The sequence below is a fragment of the Leiobunum rupestre genome, chromosome 9, assembly GCF_980474605.1.
Source record: "Leiobunum rupestre chromosome 9, qqLeiRupe1.1.hap1, whole genome shotgun sequence".
Classification (NCBI taxonomy): domain Eukaryota; kingdom Metazoa; phylum Arthropoda; class Arachnida; order Opiliones; family Sclerosomatidae; genus Leiobunum; species Leiobunum rupestre.
This window is the reverse complement of record NC_143392.1, coordinates 16,186,942-16,208,367: the sequence shown is the minus strand read 5'-3', so window position 1 is coordinate 16,208,367 and position 21,426 is coordinate 16,186,942. Positions and strand designations below refer to the sequence as shown.

Genomic DNA, 21,426 nt, shown 5'->3' with positions numbered 1-21,426 from the left:
ATTTGACTAGTGAAAATTTTTACTAAATATTCATAAATAATTCACCATTTATCAATTCCATTTTAATAAATCACATCATGTTACTCAAGTGATAATAAAATTCTATTTTATTTCTGACGGGTTAAGCCATATATTGGCTGTCCTTCTGGTTTTTATACCCCCGCCCTTTTTTTTACCTCCAATAGTCAGTGACTACTAAAATAAATTAAAATAGGAGGCTCACTAGTCAGGCTGACTACTAAAAAATATCCTTATGTCCAACCCTGGTGCTGGTCGTTTATCCTTTAAGCAGACCATTTGTGTTTAGCAGACGAAAATGCAACCACTAATAAACGCATTGTCCGTTGCGTCGCACTTTGTGAACTGAGAAGACATAATTTGTAGGCAAAACTGAATGAACATTACTTATGGTATTAGACATAAGTGTTTAGTGCTTTTATACGTAACCTGTACTGTAACTAATACCCCCAAAATAGAGTTATTTTCCCCATTGATCGCCAATTAACTAAACAATGTTTAATTCCATTTAATATCTTTTGTTTTTTACCTTTGATTTACGGTTATTTGATATACCTGTACATTATATTGGTAACGGTAGTTATTTCCCAACGTACGTAGAGACTCGAGCTTTAATATATCATATCCTATCTTTAACTCGGGACATAATACGCTTCGACAGATAACTGGGTCATCATTTCATGGAGTCTCTTTCCCCGTCTATAAAAAGGCTATTCCGCATCTCGCCTCTCCATTCGCCATCTTCGTACGCTCTTAACTGACCCTATTTTTTTCCTCCTCTCTGATTTTACAAAGAAAACCATTTTTCTAATTCTCTATAAATCAAATTGGCGAATGAAACGGGTCTAGGTGGCGCTACGGAGGTAGATACTATGATCTAATGTCTGCTATTGTGTAAATTAGAGGGGGAAAATGTCTAAATCTGGCAATCGTTATTGCCGCGCTGTCATTGAGAAAACGCCAAACTGTGTAAAATTGTAATGAAATACAAATAATAAGGTTTTATAGCAGGGTTGGTTAGTTTAATAATTCGTTTTTTTTAATTAACTAAAAATTATTCCAAAATGTTTGTATAATTTCTTACCGAAATGATTCAATTTCTAAAACATTTACAAGGATACCACATTTCCTATATTTCAATACCTTCCTTTAAATTGCTTAGGTTTTCCCATGTAGTATAACGCGAAAACATTCCGTCGTCGTGTACCCTTCTTCATCCTATATTTCACTTTATTTTATCTACTGCCTATGGTTTTTCCTATATTTTCCTTTAATTCTTTGGAAAATTTCTATTTTTTCTATAAAATTTTCGAGGAATTTTCAGTCACCCTGCATTTATACAAAATCAAAAATGAAACTAAAACTAAAACTTCGTTCTGGTGAGACTTGTAAAAAAACGAAACTAAAACTAAAACTTAGTTCTGGTCATGTGAGACTTGTAATAATACTCATATTAATTTTTAGTTGATTGGTAATATGTATGCACGGTTAAGCGAAAAATAGATTAAAAGTAAAATAAAAAAGTTTTTAAAAAAACCTGATTTAAGCCAAACAAACCTTGTTAAAGTCAAACAAACCTGGTTTAAACCAAACAAACCTGGTTTAAACCAAACAAACCTGGCTTAAGCCAAACAAACCTTGTTAAAGTCAAACAAACCTTGTTAAAGTCAAACAAACCTTGTTAAAGTCAAACAAACCTTGTTAAAGTAAAACAAACCTGGTTAAACCAAACAAACCTGGTTAAACCAAACAAACCTGGTTTAACACAAACAAACCTGGTTTAACACAAACAAACCTGGTTTAACACAAACAAACCTGGTTTAACACAAACAAACCTGGTTTAACACAAACAAACCTGGTTTAACACAAACAAACCTGGTTTAACGCAAACAAACCTGGTTTAACGCAAACAAACCTGGTTTAACGCAAACAAACCTGGTTTAACGCAAACAAACCTGGTTTAAACCAAACAAACCTGGTTAAACCAAACAAACCTGGTTTAACACAAACAAACCTGGTTTAACACAAACAAACCTGGTTTAACACAAACAAACCTGGTTTAACACAAACAAACCTGGTTTAACACAAACAAACCTGGTTTAACGCAAACAAACCTGGTTTAACGCAAACAAACCTGGTTTAACGCAAACAAACCTGGTTTAACGCAAACAAACCTGGTTTAAACCAAACAAACCTGGTTTAAACCAAACAAACCTGGTTTAAACCAAACAAACCTGGTTTAAACCAAACAAACCTGGTTTAAACCAAACAAACCTGGTTTAAACCAAACAAACCTGGTTAAACAAAACAAACCTGGTTTAAACAAAACAAACCTGGTTTAAGTCAAACAAACCTGGTTTAAGTCAAACAAACTTGGTTTAAACAAAACAAACCTGGTTTAAACCAAACAAACCTGGTTTAAGTCAAACAAACCTTGTGTTTTCGTTTTTTATAAAAAAAAAAAAAAAAAAAAAACCCTGTTTTATAGCTTGCATTTCATTCATCATATAGTCCAGTCATTATAGGAAATTCCTCGGAAAAAAATAGGGAAGATTTTAAAATTGCAGGATATGTTGATTTGACCTTCATATCGGTCGGCCGATATATCGGCTGTACCATATCGGTGCATCCCTAAATAAGGGTTAAATTTTAGCTTAAAATAAGTCTGAGAAAATCTCCGGAAATGACCAAGGAAAACCGGGAAAAGTCAGCTAATTTAATTTTGGATGCAAATAGAAAACTTTAACAAAAATATTGGTTAAAAATGGTTAAAATTTAGCTTAAAAAAGTCTAAAATCTCCGGAAATCACCAGAAAAAACCTGGAAATTTGTTTTCCAAACACCAAGCGTTGCCAAACGTACGATAATTATGGTAGACGTCGATAATTTCTAGATAATTTTTAAGACGTACGATATTTTCAATGACGTACTATTTAGTACACATTTTTTAATAATTCAGCTTGCGCGTACGATAAGGTACGATAATTTTTAATTAGCAACCGCGAATACGCTACCCATCTACCGCAAGAGAGCGTAACGATAGCTTTCGGTCGTATATAGAAAACCCAGGGTGACCAGACTTCCTATTTTTTTCCTATATTTTCCTATATTTTTAATGCCTTCCTATAATTTCCTTTATTCTTACCTATTTTCCTATAATTTCACGGTCTTTTGAAAATGAAAGAACTTTTTTGTACGTGTCATCATCTAGTGTAAATACTGCCATTTTCGATCAAAATCTTGAAGTATACGAGCTTTGTAAATCCGCTAAGTGCTCCAATAATGCAAGAAAGCAGTGCACAAAACATTATCAATATTCTAGGTGATTCGAGTCAAAGTATACCGATATGCAATAATTACCTTATTATTTCTCCCATATTATTCTTAGCCTATTTAGTTTCCTATAATTCACCTATTTTATATTTAGCCTATTTAGTTTCCTATATTTTCCTATAATTCGCCTATTTAATTTCCTGTATTTTCCTATAATTCGCCCCTAAAATTCCTTTTCCCTGGTCACCCTGAAAACCCCATAAACACCATCCATAATCCGCATTTCTTCACTTACATCCTTTCTCCATTTATCAGAATAAGGGAAATTTAGTACGGTAAATTTAATGCCTAATCCAATTAAGTGCCGATTTGTAAAGGGGTATTAAAATTGAAAAGCGGTGTCTCGTTTTTATAGTACAGGTTTTACCCCCTTCCTCGGGTTACGTACGAATCGCTCGGTCGTAAATCGCTTTTGAAGTTTACGTCTTTTGGTCGTCGAGTGGGCGATTTATCAGAGCCCAGGTGGACACCTAATTATGACTCAAGAGAAAGTCCGTAATGGCTTCGCAATTTTTCATATTCCTGGAAGAGTGTGGTTGTGTTTTAATGGCGCAAATATATTCTTGAGATAGAGTGAGCGAGAGAGGAAAAGGCGAAAATCGAAAAATAGATGTTTTCACCTGGAGAGATCTGGTTGCCATGGTAACGGCAACGAAAACTGTGTGTCCTTAAAAACTTTGCACACGACGTCCCGCGATATTCGTTCATTCCCCATAGGCTGATCTCTCTCTCTCTATGTATATACGGAGAGAGAGAGGGAATTATATATACTTCATTATAGAAATAGCTTCAGTCGTCTTTGCCTTCTCAGATGAGAGCTATCGATTGGGAAAGGCTTAGCAACGACAGTCTTACCTTACGCGGGAAGTTGCCGCGATAGATTTTTTCCGCCAGCATTCGTTTTTAACCCGCGCCTGCCCAATGCGATGGGAATAGTCATACAATCGCTATTGGTGTATGATCGCCGTAGTTGGTAATGCCTTTATGACAGACAGCGGTTCCCAAAAGGTGTTCCACGGAACCCCGGGGTTCCGAGAATTCGCAGCGCGCCCATCTTTGTTTGTGTCGAGAGTCTTTTAAGATAAGTAAAAAAAATAGTTGGGGTTCCGTCAGAATTAGGTGGATAATTTGGTTTAGGTATGTTTGATCGAAAAATCTTGGTTTGATCGAATGCTTAAGCAGGGGGACCACAGTTCCTATATTTCACATTTTTTTCTTTCTTTTTCTTTTTGAAATTTCATAATACCCTATACTTTAACTCAAACGTCTGAAGAAATTAAAATAGTTGATATTTTACGCTTAGAAGTTTTAATTTTGTCCTAGTTTTTAAAGATGCTTATTTCCAACACTGTTTGCCGATAGGTTTCGACTATTTCTATCGGTTATCAACTTTATTTTGAATGTTTTTCCCCCGTTTTCTCTTATTGTATAATTAATTTTATCTTATTTCTTCCTTTTCCCCCAATTTTCTTCCTATATTTTCCTTTTTTTCCCCAATTTTCTTCCTATATTTTCCTTTTTTCCCCCAATTTTTTTCCAAATATATTTTCCTTATCACTGATAAATTTTCCTATAATTCCTTTAAAGGAATTAAAAATATTCAGTGGTCACCCTGCTTAAGTGATCGAAGGTTCATTTGATCGAATAGTGGTTTAATCACTTTTTGGAGGAAGTGGGAGGTGTAGTGGAACTCGCGAAGAACGCTATGTGCGTTCAGACGAAACTAAGAAGTTAGGTTAGGTTAGGTTAGGTTAAATCTGATCGATTCCGATTAGTTTGTGGTAGACCGAAGAGTTCTTACGGTCTTACACACTTAGAACTGTCTAATCATTTAAATAATACCTCTCCATTTGCCTACTTCACCTTCTAGATTAAAATGGCAATTTTAGTAGTTTCATTCGATCAAACATACCCAATTCGATAATTTAGTGTTCCATAGCAAAAAAAATTGGAACCGCCGCTCTATGCAGGGCTGCCACACGTTAGGGAAATCAGGGAATTAAAAAATGAGCCTAAAAAGTCAGGGAACGGTCAGGTAATTTTAAGAATGTGTATAAGTCAGGGAATTCAGTTTTATCTTGACGCTTTTTGTAGGTAATTTATACGTACATCTACGATAAATTATGTTATTATTATTTATTTCATTGAAAGGTTTTCGTAACGTTGCAATAAATAAAATTTATTAACTTCTGATATAAAGTTAAAAATTGTCTAATTTTGGCCTTAAAAAAGTCAGGGAAAATCTATGAAAATGAACAGGAAATTTTAATCTTAAAATATTGTGGTAAACCTGCTATGGGTAGCGGTAAATCATTCTATAGAGCGTAAGGATAATATACTTTCGCAGGGGTAACGCCATTAGAGGTTGATTTGTAAATAAGTTTTACGAGATGGCGCCATTAGTCGGAAAACTAATTTTAAATTATCCAAAATCTGTGAAAATATGAATTTTTCTTATTTCTTTTTAATGCAGAATTTTCCCTTAAAGTGTTTGTTTATAGTTCTCACGTATTCGTCACTTAAAGTAGTGTTAGTAGTAGTAGTTTTTGTGAAATGGTTAGTATTTATTTCCTTTACTCCAAAAAAGTTTAAACTAGCGCCATCTATAATAAATTAAGCATTAAAATCTAACCTCTAATGGGTTAACTCTTTCCATGAAAGTTTAAACTAGCGCCATCTATAATAAATTAAAACATTAAAATCTAACCATTTAATGGGTTAACTCTTTCCATGAAAGTTTAAACTAGCGCCCTCTATAATAAATTAAAGCATTAAAATCTAACCATTTAATGGGTTAACTCTTTCCATGAAAGTTTAAACCAGCGCCATCTATAATAAATTAAAGCATTAAAATCTAACCATTTAATGGGGTAACTCTTTCCATTAAAGTTTAAACTAGCGCCATCTATTAAATCATTAAAATCTAACTTGTAATGGGGTAACTCTTTCCATGAAAGTTTATCGGTCTAAAACACTTACAATTGTTAGTTATAGTCAATACATGAATAAAGCTAAGTTAAATCAATTTATTTATTGAGCGGAACGAGCGAGCGAAGCGAGTGAGTGGAGTATATTTAGGGATAATGACTCATGTTGGAGACGATTTTGAGCGCTGCTCGCAATCCCCCTCACGCCGCTCTAACAGTAAGCTCCTTCCCCCTAGACCGATGTCCCATTGGTTCCCTAAAACTGACGTCTTCCTACTCGATTGAAGCACTCTCCGATGACGTTTTTCTTTCCCCCCTCTATTCGAGCCGGGGGGGATTTCGACAATAGAAATATATAACATTCTTGGTTAAAAAATACATTCTTGGATAAAATATTCAATAAATAAATACAATCTTGGATAACATAATAAAAAAATACATGGTTAAAATATTAAATAAATACTTTCTTGGATAAAATATTAAATAAATATGTTCTTGGATAAAATATTAAATAAATACGTTCATGGATAAAATATTAAATAAATACTTTCTTGGATAAAATATTAAAAATAAATACGTTCATGGATAAAATATTAAATAAATACTTTCTTGGATAAAATATTAAATAAATAAATACATTCTTGGTTAAAATATAAAATAAATAAATACATTCTTGGTTAAAATATTAAATTATACATTCTTGGTTAAAATATTAAATAAATACATTCTTGGTTAAAATATTAAATAAATACGTTCTTGGATAAAATATTAAATAAATAAATACATTCTTGGTTAAAATATTAAATAAATACATTCTTGGTTAAAATATTAAATAAATAAATACATTCTTGGTTAAAATATTAAATAAATAAATACATTCTTGGTTAAAATATTAAATAAATAAATACATTCTTGGTTAAAATATTAAATAAATAAATACATTCTTGGTTAAAATATTAAATAAATCATAAATGTATCCTTTGTTGAAATATTAAATACATACAATCTGGGTTATAATAATAAATAAATACAATCTGGGTTATAATAATAAATAAATACAATCTGGGTTAAAATATTAAATAAATACATCTTTGGTTAAAATATTAAATAAATACAATCTGGGTTAAAATCATAAAAATAATGTAAGGATAGCCTGATTTTTTATCAAAAACGAAGACATCACGACTTAATCGTCTTGTTTCGCATTTCTTCCTCCGCTTATCTCCGAGGATAAAAGGAGATTAATTGAAACCCAAATCACGTAAATAGTCCCTCTGGCGGGTCTTTCCATCCCCCCCCCCTTCCTCTGCTGGTACTTTGGCGCCGCTTACAGGCGACATTGTCTCTAGATGGCATGATGTTTTGGCACGGGGATATTGGCAAACTTTCCCTCATCTCTTGGACGCGGGCGAAGGTCGCCAAAGCAGGATCGGGTCGCGCCGGAAACGGTGACTAATTAATAGACGGATTATCAAGTGGTTGGCCTGCCGGTGAGGGGGTACTCTATACTAGTCTATAGGACCCTTTTTTCCCCTATTAATGGTTGTCTTTTTTGATCAATTTGTGCCATGTGGATTTTAATGGTTGATTGCGCAAGGTGTACGGACCCTGACCAGCCAATAAATTAGAGGTCGGGGACGGTTAACCATTATCCATGAATAAACTGATTTTTTTTGGGAAAAAATGTAAACAAAGAAATTTACCGGCTAATATTTCGGGAAATGATTAAAAAACATGTATTATTCGTAAAATTTGAGCTTTTTATCGAAAAAAAGTCGTTTTTCCGTTTAATTTTACAAATTTATCAAAAAATTAATCGGATAATACAGAAATATAAACTACTTGATCAAAACGTTTTACGAATAATTTTAAGAGCTTTATCTATTGAATAAAAGTTAACCATCCCTGACCTCTACAATAAATAGCGTTTTTGCGGGTTCTAATAGGCGAAACTATAAAGTAAATTTGGTCTTAACCAACTGGTGAAATGGGAAAACAAAATCACGTGACTACCATATCACAGCCAACTTCGATTCGGTAACTCGTGTTCATAGTTGGCCGTGCGATGGTAACGAAAATATTATTCCTTCCAGATACTGCAGAGAGCTAATTAACTTCCACTTTTATATTACAAGATGTTTGAAATAATCATAATTTGATAATTTAGATGAAACGATAAAAATTTCAACCGCCATTAGCAAAAAGAAAAAAATATTTAGTAATTCTTAGAATAGATGGCGTTGCCGTTCTCCCCAAAATCACGTGACTACCATCTTTTCAGCCCCCATCCCCCCTGGACTTTAAAGTTCAGGAATTAATTCAAAGGGAGCCCACCCGTGGCGCTGGCGTCTTGTGAACTTGTGACCAATGGAATGATACTCGTCGTTTGTTAGATTCGGAAACAATAGAGAGATTAAGCGACCCCTAGGAAACGTGTACGGATAACTTGAAGAAGTGTAGCTTTATTCAGTACAAACAACCTTCACTCTTACAAGTTCACACATTCACGTTTTATAGGGTGAGCTTAACGTGTCTGTGGTTTCAGAATCAAACGCCATTTCTGTGGCAATTTAACTATTAAATTTAGCTTACGTAAGCTCAGTGAAGGATTATCTACCAGCCGGGCACCCAGACTAAAGCTTTAATCGGGCCCCTAGGACAGGCCCGGACTGGCTCCTTTGGGGGCCCTCGGCTAGAGACTGAAGATGGGCCCTCTTACCGGGCGGTGTGGGGGTATGGAATAAAAATCTATTTATTATTAAAATTTATTATAAGCAATTTGGGGCCCCCTTGAGCCAAGGCCGATCGCCGCTATGGCCAGTCCGGGCCTGCCCCAGGACCATGCTCCCTTTGGCTTCGTTTCGGGCCTCTTTAACTTTAGGAAGGCTACGGGCCCCTACGCTTAAGACTGATCAGCCGATTGGTTAATCCGCCACTGCATAAACTACTTAGAAACATATTTGACGGGCCCTACGATACAGGAAAAACCCGTACAAATTATCGGGGCCTACGATACAGGAAAAACCGGTACAAATTATCGGGCCCTACGATTTTATATTTTTTAAAGATGTACATAATAAATATTTTTCAAGATTTTACATCAAACCATTCATTTATTCTACAAAAATTGTCAGGGAATATTTGGCAATTTGGTCAGGGAAAACGTGGAAATGTCAGGGAATTTAATTCCGGAAATTTTGTACGAACCCTGCTATCGTACGTGTAAGCGGAATTATCGAAAAATGCGTTCTATATAGTACGGCATTAAAAATATCGTACGGCATTAAAAATATCGTACGGCATTAAAAATATCGTACGGCATTAAAAATATCGTACGGTATTAAAAATATAGTACGGTATTAAAAATATAGTACGGTATTAAAAATATAGTAGGGCATTAAAAATGTCGTTCGTCCCAAAAATTAGCTCTTAAGTTATCGACGTGTACGATAATTATCGTACGTCTGGCAATGCTGGCTGACGCTACTTGAACCTATTAGCGAATGGTTGCTATGAAGAAAGTTACAAATATTTAAGGAACCCCCGGGTACGCCACTGATCTACGAAATAAAAATGAAACTAGAAGTAAAGAAAACAAAAGGGCACGCTGAACTTTCCCCGTTTTGAAAATTAGGAGACGTGATTACTAGATTTTATTGGACGTTGACGCCATCCGCTTCCGCTACTTATCTCCGCGCCGCCCGCAACAACCCATTTCCCAGAGTGGCAACGGAGTCGCAGCCCGTACCCCTCCCTCCCCCTCTTCAGACGAACCGCCAGGTGAGTGGCGGATGCCGCTTGTAGCCGTGGGATGTTACTAGAAAGGTGAATCGCTGTTATCAGCCTCTGCCCATCTTCCCGAGTCTCTCCTTTTGTCCGCCATGACTGAGGAGGGAATGGATGGATCGCTATCCCGAAGCGGCCCACACTCCGACGGAACTCTTGCTTCGAAAAAACCTTTTAGTTCTCTACTCGTTGCATGCTGGCCCGAAAATTCTTCCCTTTTTTCGAAAAAATCGGCGACTGTCTGTCTTATGATGGTCACTTCGCTGTCTGGGTACCTGCTCTGAAAAGTGTGTTTCCCCCCATTAGTCAAAGAAAGATTTCTGTTCCCATTACCTTCATTAGCATGGGGCTATAATGAAGGTACCTAAGTGTGTCAGGTAGTCGAAATAATTACTGGTAGCTATGTGTGGACTGACGCAGATTGGACGTCATAAACCAAGAAGATAAGCGTGTCTAACGAGACAAATACCCATCCTAAAATAAACAAATTATTTTTCTGAATAAACCAAATTATTTTTCTGAATAAACCAAATTATTTTTCTGAATAAACCAAATTATTTTTCTGAATAAACCAAATTATTTTTCTGAATAAACCAAATTATTTTTCTGAATAAACCAAATTATTTTTCTGAATAAACCAAATTATTTTTCTGAATAAACCAAATTATTTTTCTGAATAATTCAAATTATTTTTCTGAATAAACCAAATTATTTTTCTGAATAAACCCAATTATTTTTCTAAATAAACCAAATTATTTTTACTTTTCTAAATAAACCAAATTATTTTTATTTTTCTAAATAAACCAAATTATTTTTCTGAATAAACCAAATTATTTTTCTAAATAAACCAAATTATTTTTTCAAGAGCTTTATTTAACGTGAACACCAATATTAAATAAATTCCTACAAGGATGTACATCACAACGTCGCAATATTTACATTAAAAGTTTAAAAGGTTATTATTAAAATATACAATTAGTCAATTATACATGTTTATCGTCTTGGCTTTAAAAAATTAAAATATTTACAATTGCTTTTCTTAACAATAATAGTAATCACCACCTTAGGCCCAAGTCATCGAGCGACTTTTTTTGCCATTAATTCAGGTGGCCGGGCTATAACGCGTTTAAAGATGATGGTAACTTACAAGGAGACATCTCGAAGTGTAACCCACCGGGATTGGTAGACCTTCATGTATCATGAAAAATCCTAAAGGGAATTTATTCAATGGGCAACCGTTTTGCCATGGCAACGAAAAATGTTTTTGACAACAACTAATGGAAATTTTCCCATTGAAAATAACATGGGATTCTGACCGATTCCTAGGACCCCCCCCCTGTGAAAAATTTGAACAAATTTCAAAATTTCGAAAATGCCACAAATAGTAATAATAGATAAAAATTGACCAAAAAAAAACATTTTTTTTTCAACTAACGTAAAATTACATATAATAATTTTACGTTAGTTGAAAAGGAGCCACGAGCTCGAAAGCTACTGAACTTTTAATTAAAGTTTTTTATACAAAACTCCATGTGTAAACCTTCTATATTTTTAAAATAAAATCTTTTATTATAATAATTAGCTAGGCTAATACCCAAGGCACCAAAAACGTTTTAACCTTTAATAGTCTGAAGTCCAACAAAAATATGTGGTCTTTCTAAATATGACTCTCAGTAAATATTTAAACACGCCGAAATAGATTAGGTACCCACTTATAAGAAACGTAATTATCAGCTTATGGCATTAGTAAGCGAATGACCTTCGTTACCATTAGCGCTCTCCGACCACTCCTAAAGGACAAACGACCTTTTAACCCCATCCATTACTTTATCTTTTCTAATGTTTATCACGATGTATTTATCTATTGGCGGAATCCGACGAATCCTGATAGAAAAAGGATAAATATAGACCTATCTTTAGTTGCAACTCATTTGAGCGGGCTTACAGGGTTGCCATTTGGGCTACTTTTGAAACCGATTGGCGACAAAAAACGGTTGGGTGATTTGGGCGAAATTTGGATTATTTGTTGTTCAAGTTTTCAAGGTGTGGATTCTGTGGGGGTTTTTTTTTCAGGTTACATCGCTTTCCTCGTAAAATGTTCATAGTTTAACCCACCGAAAGAACTATTGGATTCTTTTAACCAAACCATATAACACTAAAGTTTAAAGATAGTGGTTTGAATATCCAATATTGGAAATTAATTAAAATCTAATATTCTTAGGTCTGATAGTTAAACAAAGCGAGTGATCAAAGTCCCGTTCGTTAAGCCTAATTGGTGCATTTTGTGGTGTTTAATTTTGGGCGAAAAGTTGGTCTATAACAGAATGTTATATTTATTTTGGGCGAAAAATTGGGCTACTTTTAAAAAAAAATTTGTGCGAATTTCCGAATCGCGAGTTGGCCACCCTGCGGGTTTAGTCGTATAAGCAACTACTTGTTAAATTCTGTCGATGTTCAGCCGACCGAAGCGTTGCAATTTCTTTCCAAAGAGAGCTATATCGGTATCGGTCTGCCAAGGGATAATACGAAGGACCGAAAATTCACCGCGTGTACAATAAGTCGGATTTCGCACGAGTGTCCGGAGATAGCTCCCGCAAATAGCTTTTCAAACATAAGAACGCTAATCGGGATAAAATTATTATTTTGAAAGGAAAATCAACAAATGAGAGTAAGATAACATTTTCCATCCGATTAAAATTCAAAGTGTTTTTTTCTTCTTCGAAGAATAAATGCTTATCAATTTCTCGTTAAATTTCAGTTTCTAACGTGATATTTCTGTTTAAAGAAGCTATATCGAGATGCTGTTATCTATTTCATTTCTAGCGCATCCGCTCAATGCAAATTGAACTATTCTAAGACTTTCCGGTTCCTATCCGTTGCTCTTATTTGAAAGCCAAATCACTTCATCAAAATTTCCTGTATTTGAGAAATTTTAGTACCGCATTATCTTATATATAAAAATGTTGCGTCCTGTATAATCCCTTAAATTGAAAAACGTAATCCTATAATTTGAAAAGCGTAATCTTATAAACTGACAATTTTATTCCTATAAACTTACAATTTTATTCCTATAAACTGATAATTTTAATCCTATAAATTGAAAAGCGTAATTCTATAAACTGACAATTTTAATCGTATAAATTGAAAAGTATAATCGTATAAATTGAAAAGTATAATCCTATAAATTGAAAAGTATAATCCTATAAATTGAAAAGTATAAGCCTATAATTTCAAAAGTATAATCGTATAATTTCAAAAGTGTAATCCTATAATTTCAAAAGTGTAATCCTATAATTTCAAAAGTGTAATCCTATAATTTCAAAAGTGTAATCCTATAATTTCAAAAGTATAATCCTATAATTTCAAAAGTATAATCCTATAAATTCAAAAGTATAATCCTATAAATTCAAAAGTATAATCCTCTAAATTGAAAAGTATAATCCTCTAAATTGAAAAGTATAATCCTATAAATTGAAAAGTATAATCCTCTAAATTGAAAAGTATAATCCTATAAATTGAAAAGTATAATCCTATAAATTGAAAAGTATAATCCTATAAATTGAAAAGTATAATCCTATAAATTGAAAAGTATAATCCTATAAATTGAAAAGTATAATCCTATAAATTGAAAAGTATAATCCTATAAATTGAAAAGTATAATCCTATACACTCTTTTATATCCTTATTTGTGAGAGCTGCGATTTGAATACAGGTCTGATTTCAATTAGTGCATGCAAGGCCGCTTCACGCGGTCAAGTGCACGCGACGTCTCGAGCTGATGAGCACGTGCAGGCGCCCTTGCCTGTACTATTTTAAATTAGGCCTGTAATGAAATGGCCGACTTCGTAAAAGCATGGATAAATTGAAAATTATAATCATATAAATTGAAAAGTATAATCCTATAAATTAAATAGTATAATCCTATAAATTCAAAAGTATAATCCTATAAATGGAAAAATCGAAGCCTATTTTAGCTATAAGGAATTGAAATTTTGGTCTGGTCTCCGCGCCGATTGTAATTGTTCCTTTATGCGTGTCCCCCGACCCTTACTCGCATTGATAGAGGTTCATCAACACGGCGCTCCTCCGTAGGTACGAAGCACCTGAATGAAGATGCGCTGGGATGGGAAGGAGGGGGGGGGGGGCTGGAGAGGTTGATTCTCCCTGAGGTGTTGCGTCGCGCTCTCATCCTCCGACGAAACCGTTGCCATAAACGCGTCTCCTCTTTTAAGCCTTTGTCATTCTATTTAAACTACTAGGTATTTCTTAATTTCAACTTTCGTCCACTAGGCTGATAGTTTTATTCCGAAGTGGAATAAAGTTAATTTAGTGGATAATAATAATAATAATCAGCTAGGCTAACACCCAAGACACCACCTTAGTCCTTAGTCATCAAGCGACTTTTAAAGTCGTTAATTCAGGTGGCCGGGTTACAAGGCGTAGGAGGGTGGTGGGAAGCCCTTCATGCCACCTAGTAGCAACAAACACAAGGAGAACGCAGCTAGCCTTTAAACACGCTAACGCAGTGTTGTTTACAAATTTCATTGGACGAGCCTTTACGCTGCACGTTTTACGGGCGGGGGTGGAGATTCAATTTCCGGATTTTCCCCTTCCGACGGCAGCAAGGAAAAATGTACACAAGAAAATGCAAGACTTTTGACGGGTTGCGTTCTCCTTGTCTGGGGTGCTGTGTTTGTTGCTCCTAGATGCCACGCGAGCCAACAGCTCCCTACACTAACTATTACCGTTATAATTTGGCCAAAAGTGGAAAATATTTATACATTTTTGGTCTTTGGAAAATAGTAATACTAACGTATAGGTCAGCCATGACATTAAGACGCCTATGGCGATCACGTGATTATTTCACTGGATAGTGTGGCGTTTTGCCACGTGATATGTGACGAGAATGAATGTCATGGCGGCCGTTTCAAGGCGTGGCTTAGTTATGACGTATGCCTACGGCGTAACGAGCAAGCAGCCAATATAATATACTATAAAATTTATTAAAAACTTAAATTCATTTAGTAGTTTTAGCCACTTGCTTTTTTAGAACACTGATTCTACGCAAATTTGTACTACCTCTTTTAGTACTAAATGCATCAATTTACATTGATTTTAAAATTATTATTTAGTTCTGCGTATCGAAAGAATAAAACGGGATTTCTTTTAAATTTAGTCCAATAAGGGTTTCTATGTCCAACGCGTTGTGGAAATGTTTGTAATCCATTCGCACAGAGCGACTGGGTTTACCCACGTGGACAGGTGGGCAAAATTCTACGAAGTCGAGGGGGGGGGGACGCCATAGGGATCGAATGAGAAATATTTTGGTCCGAATTGCCGAAAAAGTGCCTCTGTTGCCAAGAATATTTCGCAAAAAATGTCGACTAATTAATCCATTATAATTATCGCAATTTACGTGGTTTTGTTATTATTTTAATTACACCCCAATTTTCGTATTTAGTATTCATTAATTTAATGTTTATTCGTGAATATCTAATTAAAATACAGTCAGACTGATTACGGTTTAAATTTATGATAATTAAATTTATTTTTATTTCCATATTTTCCTTAGCGTTCTACCCCTGTTCGCGAACTTCCCCGCCACGTATTTAAACTTCCCAAAAGTATTCATCTGCATCGGCTCTCCATCTTTCCATAAAGCGATAAAAAAATCTGTTTTTTTGGAATGATCCCGGCGGATAATGATGGAGAAGTGTCGGGAGGGGTTGAATCGAGCGTCTCATCTCGTCCCCCCCGCCGGGCTGGCCAAGTTCCCGTCTCGATCAACAGGTGGCGCTCGGTTCGGTCCCGCATCTCGGCTGCCGATGCGGATGGATACGGGCTAGAAGGGGGCGGCGGGAAACGGACGCCTTTGCTGACGTTTCTAATTCTTTTCCTCCTCACCCAAAATGAGATCCACTATTTTATCCTCCACGTACATTGCTTTTTCGTGATAAAGACTCAGGATGACTCCTACAGATATCTTTCTAAGTATTCCCGAAGGATGTGTTTTTAGCGTATTTGTTAACTTTCGTGTTTCGTTATCTGTTCCCAACTAAGAACAACTGTTATCTCCATCATTTTCATATTTTACGTCTAATATTATGTTACTTTTCATATTCTACAACTAACAATAAGTTAATTTTCATATTCTACAGCCCCATTTTCATGCTCGCTGGTAGCGGGTAAAAATCAACAAAATCCGCTTCCGCTACACACTTTTTCACTTTCCGCGTCGATCTGTTTCAAACAGATATTTTAGCTTTATTTTCACGCTTGCGAGTGGTGGATGCGAATTTTAACAATTTTTATCCGCTACCAGCGAGCATGAAAATGGGCCTTACAACTAATATTGTGTTAATTTTCATATTCTACAACTAATATTGTGTTAATTTTCATATTCTACAACTAATATTGTGTTAATTTTCATATTCTACAACTAATATTGTGTTAATTTTCATATTCTACAACTAATATTGTGTTAATTTTCATATTCTACAACTAACAATATGTTAATTTTCATATTCTACAACTAACAATAAGTTAATTTTCATATTCTACAACTAACAATAAGTTAATTTTCATATTCTACAACTAACAATAAGTTAATTTTCTTATTCTACAACTAATATTGTGTTAATTTTCATATTCTACAACTAATATTGTGTTAATTTTCATATTCTACTACTAATATTGTGTTAATTTTCATATTCTACAACTAACAAAATGTTAATTTTCATATTCTACAACTAACAATATGTGAATTTTCATATTTTACGCCTAATATTATGTTAATTTTCCTATTTTACACCAAATGATAATTCCTATTTTAAGCCTGATATTATGTTAAATTTTAATTTTTACGCCTAATATTATGTTAATTTTCCTATTTTACACCAAATGATAATTCCTATTTTAAGCCTGATATTATGTTAAATTTTAATTTTTACGCCTAACATTGTGTTAAATTTAAAATTTAATTTTTTACGAATAATATGTTAAATTTAATATTTAACGCCTAATATTATAACAATTTTAACTTTTTAAACCCGTTTGTACGTCTAATATTAATAGACGAATGAGAACAGAGGAATGAAATAGTTTTGTTGAAGATGAAAGAGCAAGAGTGCAGCGAGCGCGTCTCCGTTTTTTCCGGCTTGGAAAAACTTTTCCTCCCATCCCATTCCATCATTTCATTCCCCCCGCATCTCTGCCCCGGCCGTCGGTAGGCGGAACCACTGGCGCGCGGACGCGTTTTCTCTTCCAAAAGCTCCAACTCCCCCAGTTAAAAAGTAGTCGCGCTGCCGCCCGTTGCGTCGCTTTCTCGCTCTCTGTTTTTTCCCCACTTGTTTACCATCCGAATGTTTTTCGCGTCTTTCCTTCGTTGTCGCGGCGTTGTTTAAATTTTATTATAAAGGAACCTTATTTTTGTGTTAACGAGAATTAACGAACTATCAACTTCCGAGAAATAGGAACACCACGATAGAAAAGAGGTAGGTACGAGAAGCGTTTTTTAAACGGTGATGGAGCGTGTAGTGATGGGGAAAGAGGCGGAAACGGGGTTAGGGATCTAGGCCTCGGACTCTCGGAGAGGAGAGAAGCCTAGGCTTAGCGTTTTCTGATCCGGTTTTTTGCGTGCCGATTTTCGGGAGGTGGTTTGGCTGATGAAGGAAATAGTGATGCGGTTGAGAAAGACTCGGATGGGGCGTATCTTGAACCTAGGCTTAAGATTGTTTACGTCGAAAGTCGCCTTTCCGAGGGAGCTAGAGGATTGTTATTTAAGACTTACGGGGAATCGTTTAATTCGAAATTGCCTAGAAAAATCCTTGACTACGGTCGAAATTTTCGAAAAGAAACAATAGTGAAAAATGTTTTAAAAAGTGTATTTTTTTCCTGAATCGTTTATTTTCGCGTCTCCCCAACCTCCGCTTTCCCCCGCTGTCTCCTCCTAAGTGGTTTATTATTCTCTCAATTTCTCGCTAGGGATTTCGAGAGACTAAAATCCCCTTAGAGACCTCCTTAGTCCTTAGCTATAAAAATAATTTTTCCCGTTTCGCGAGGGCCCGTCACGCTAGGCTGGCAGCGCCGGGAAAGGCGTTTCTCGTTTCTATCGACGCAAAGGCTTAGCGCTACTTTTTCATTAGGGATGTTGGTAGGTAGAAGTGACGCCCGGGGCTATCGCGGATGATGTTGCCCCCCCCCCCCCCCACCATCTCTCTCTCTCTCTCTGGTTGGGGATTTTCGCGTCGTGGAGGAGACGAACAGTAAGAGGGGAAAGATGCTGAATTTGTTAAAACGCAAAAAAGGAGGGCAACCTCAACTATCGTCTCTTTCTGAGTGGCGAGCCGCATTCCTTCGCTTTTCCATCCTCCGTCTCTCCTCCCGGCCAAGGTCAAAATTCTCCCGGCGCAGGGAGGGATGCTGAGGGATCACTCGCTCTTTGGGCTCGTTCAGGGATGAAATAAAAAAGGCCCTTTAAAAGGCTCGCGGGATCGTCACTAAAGAACCATTCTACAAATTATCTTCATATTTATTTTACTAACAAATAAGTTTATCTTTTCAAATGTTTTCAATATTAAGTGCTATCAGAAGTATATAAAATTTTACTTATTAGAGAAGTATCCAATATATATTATTTTATCAGAAGTATATAAAATTCGTTTATGAGAGAAGTATCGAATATATATTTTACGGGGAAGTTATCCATTATTTTATGGAATATGTGCTCGTAATTAAGTGTTATCAGAAGTAAATTATATCTTTCTTACTAGAGAAGTATCCATCATTATAGGGTAGAATATAACTAAGTTTATGTTTTCCATTATGCTCGTTATTAAGTGTTATCAGAAGTAAATTATATCTTTCTTACTAGAGAAGTATCCATCATTATAGGATGGAATATGTGCTCGTAATTAAGTATATTTTTTAAGTGAAAATCAAAGATTTATTTCACTAAATATAGATTTTGTCCTATAAAATCCTATAATTTAAAAAAAAAATAGTCGCATATAGTCGTATATTTTTAGAAATAAAATAATATTTTCCCCATAAAAAATTTGAAGATCTGCTATATTTTCCTGATGTAATTGTATTTGATTAGCGGTGATGGGAGAGGATTAATGTTATTTACTACTGGTGTTACATAACACACCCTCTTTACTCTTTAGTTCATAAATACTATAAAGTTTTCTTCAGTAAGACCATTTAAAGGGAATATAACCTGCAAAGCAATCTTTATGGAAGACCCCTTCAATTTTTAAAATTTCCCTGTACATAACATTTCTAAAGCCAAAGGCAAAAGCGGCAAACGTTGTTGTTCCACACTAAATACCTGAGGTTATATTCCCTTTAAATACGAAACTTTATCGTAGGGTTCAACTTCCCTAACTTAAACAACTAAAGTAAGTATTAACATGGCGCTTAAATAAATAAATGCAAAATAAAGTTTTATAGGCAGGCCCCTATCCTCCGTAAACGGGGTCTTTCCCGACCCACCATTTTCCATAACACTCTGAACTCTCACCCTTTTATATATACCGGAGAACAGCTCATTCAACAGGAGGCCTTTGCCTTAAAAATTCCCCTTATCTGGTTACCTTGGAGGGGGGATCGGATTGATTGTTAGGGGGGTGGGGTGTGATAGGATCCCTTGTCTCATCCTCGCCGCGCGATGGATTCTGTGGGTGAACGCTATAGGAAAACTGGCACTTGACGTCATATTTTCATTGCAGCTTGTAGGCGCAATTTCCCCCATCTCCCAGTTGTTATCAATTTAATTTTGATCTCTACGGTTCTGGCTCCCCCCCTCACGCGCTGCATTGACAAATATTAAAACCAATCAATTTAAATTATGGAAGCGATAATTCGGTTTGTATGGTTTTTTGTGGGTGTTTTAAAGTAGCGAGTACCATGTATCAATTATTGTTTTTTTAGACGTTGGTAAGGGGATCGAGGAGACTTGATTTTTGAGATTTACGAGCACGATTTTCGTGTTGATTTACTGTTTTTTAGGCTGATTTCGAAATTTTGGAACTGATTTTCGCTTAGATTTTGGGATTTTCAAGTTGTTTTCCTTTGGATCTGATTTTCGCTTAGATTTCGGGATTTTCAAGTTGATTTCCATATTTTAAAATCATTTTTCTTTAGAGTGTACGGGATTTTTACGAATGTACAAGATGATTGGAAATAATAGCTCGGGGGGATTGTGTCTACATAAATGTAGGTGACATCTAATTATATATTGTATACGATATTAGGGAGCTAAGTCATTGGGTGTCTTGTAAAAATATTAATTTAATTAAACCAAAGTGACAAAATTTTAGTTAAAAACAAGAAATAAATTATACAGAAATTGAAAAAACCTTACCAACTGAATAATTTTACTCTTCATCGGGTACTTAAGTAATGAGGTGTAGCTAATCACAATTTAAATCACTTAAGAAAATCAATGGAAATAACAGAATATTTTTCTCTTAGTCAGTAATTAGGTTTTAAAACATTTTACTACCCCTTCGAACTTTTACTACCCCTTTGATTACTTTTGGTAAAATCCTTTAGAAACGTCCTTACCAAATATAAAAGAAATATAGCTTTCACCTTTTTATTTCCGTTTTAATTTCCTTGAATTTCGATTTGGCTTGTGAAAATCCGTATTTTTTGCGCAATGCCTAGAGAGTGCTATCTTTTTGGGTCACGAATAAGCCGAAGAGTGTCGTATTTTTCTCATAATCCGGGCGCGATCTTTGGATACGCGCAACCTTCTCCTCGGGGATTTCAAATTCCGTCTGTTTTTTCGATGTAATACCCCCCAGAACCAAAAAAAAAACATTTATATTTTATCGTATTAACTATTAAGGCAACAATGGTGGATCGCTCGTATGGCCGTCCGTTGTTATTTCAAGCGTGGATGAGACGTGATTTTTGAATCCACCATGATGTTGTTCCATTCTTTCTCCCGAATTTCATTTTTTACCCTTACCGTTTTTTTAACGGCTTAATGTTATGCGGTTATTATTTTGTTGCTGTACGTGTAACGCTAAAAATTGTATTTAGCTACGACGGTTTAGTTAGGAATTCTTACAACTACTAGGTCGTTTTTCAGCGAGATTCATTTTCTAACTATTCAATCTAAATAATAATTTTCCTATGAGTTTATTTGCTATTTTATCTATAGGTACGTTCTTGATAATTTTATTTAAAAATAATTCCGTAATATTTGCCGTTCACTCATAGTCAAATAGTCAAAATGTTTCCGCTATAAATATACTAGAGATTCCACCTACTGCAAATACTAATCATAGCAGACGAAATTTTGAACTATGATTTAGCAGACTTTTTCAAGTACCCCTTGAGATTTTCAAAT

General features: G+C 35.1%; 1 protein-coding gene across 2 annotated transcripts in view; it reads left to right on the top strand.

Annotated features, from left to right (window-relative positions):
• peb (zinc finger protein pebbled) overlaps positions 1–21,426 on the top strand; it is a 76,005-nt gene that overhangs the window by 20,970 nt on the left and 33,609 nt on the right. Inside the window, exon 1 of one of the 2 annotated variants that reach the window (XM_090159462.1) lies at positions 17,458–17,557. The exons of the other annotated variant lie outside the window; for it this stretch is intronic. The gene's annotated coding sequence lies outside the window, so the exon portion shown is untranslated. Of the gene's footprint in view, positions 1–17,457; positions 17,558–21,426 lie in introns of those variants that run through there. 2 annotated transcript variants of the gene reach the window in all.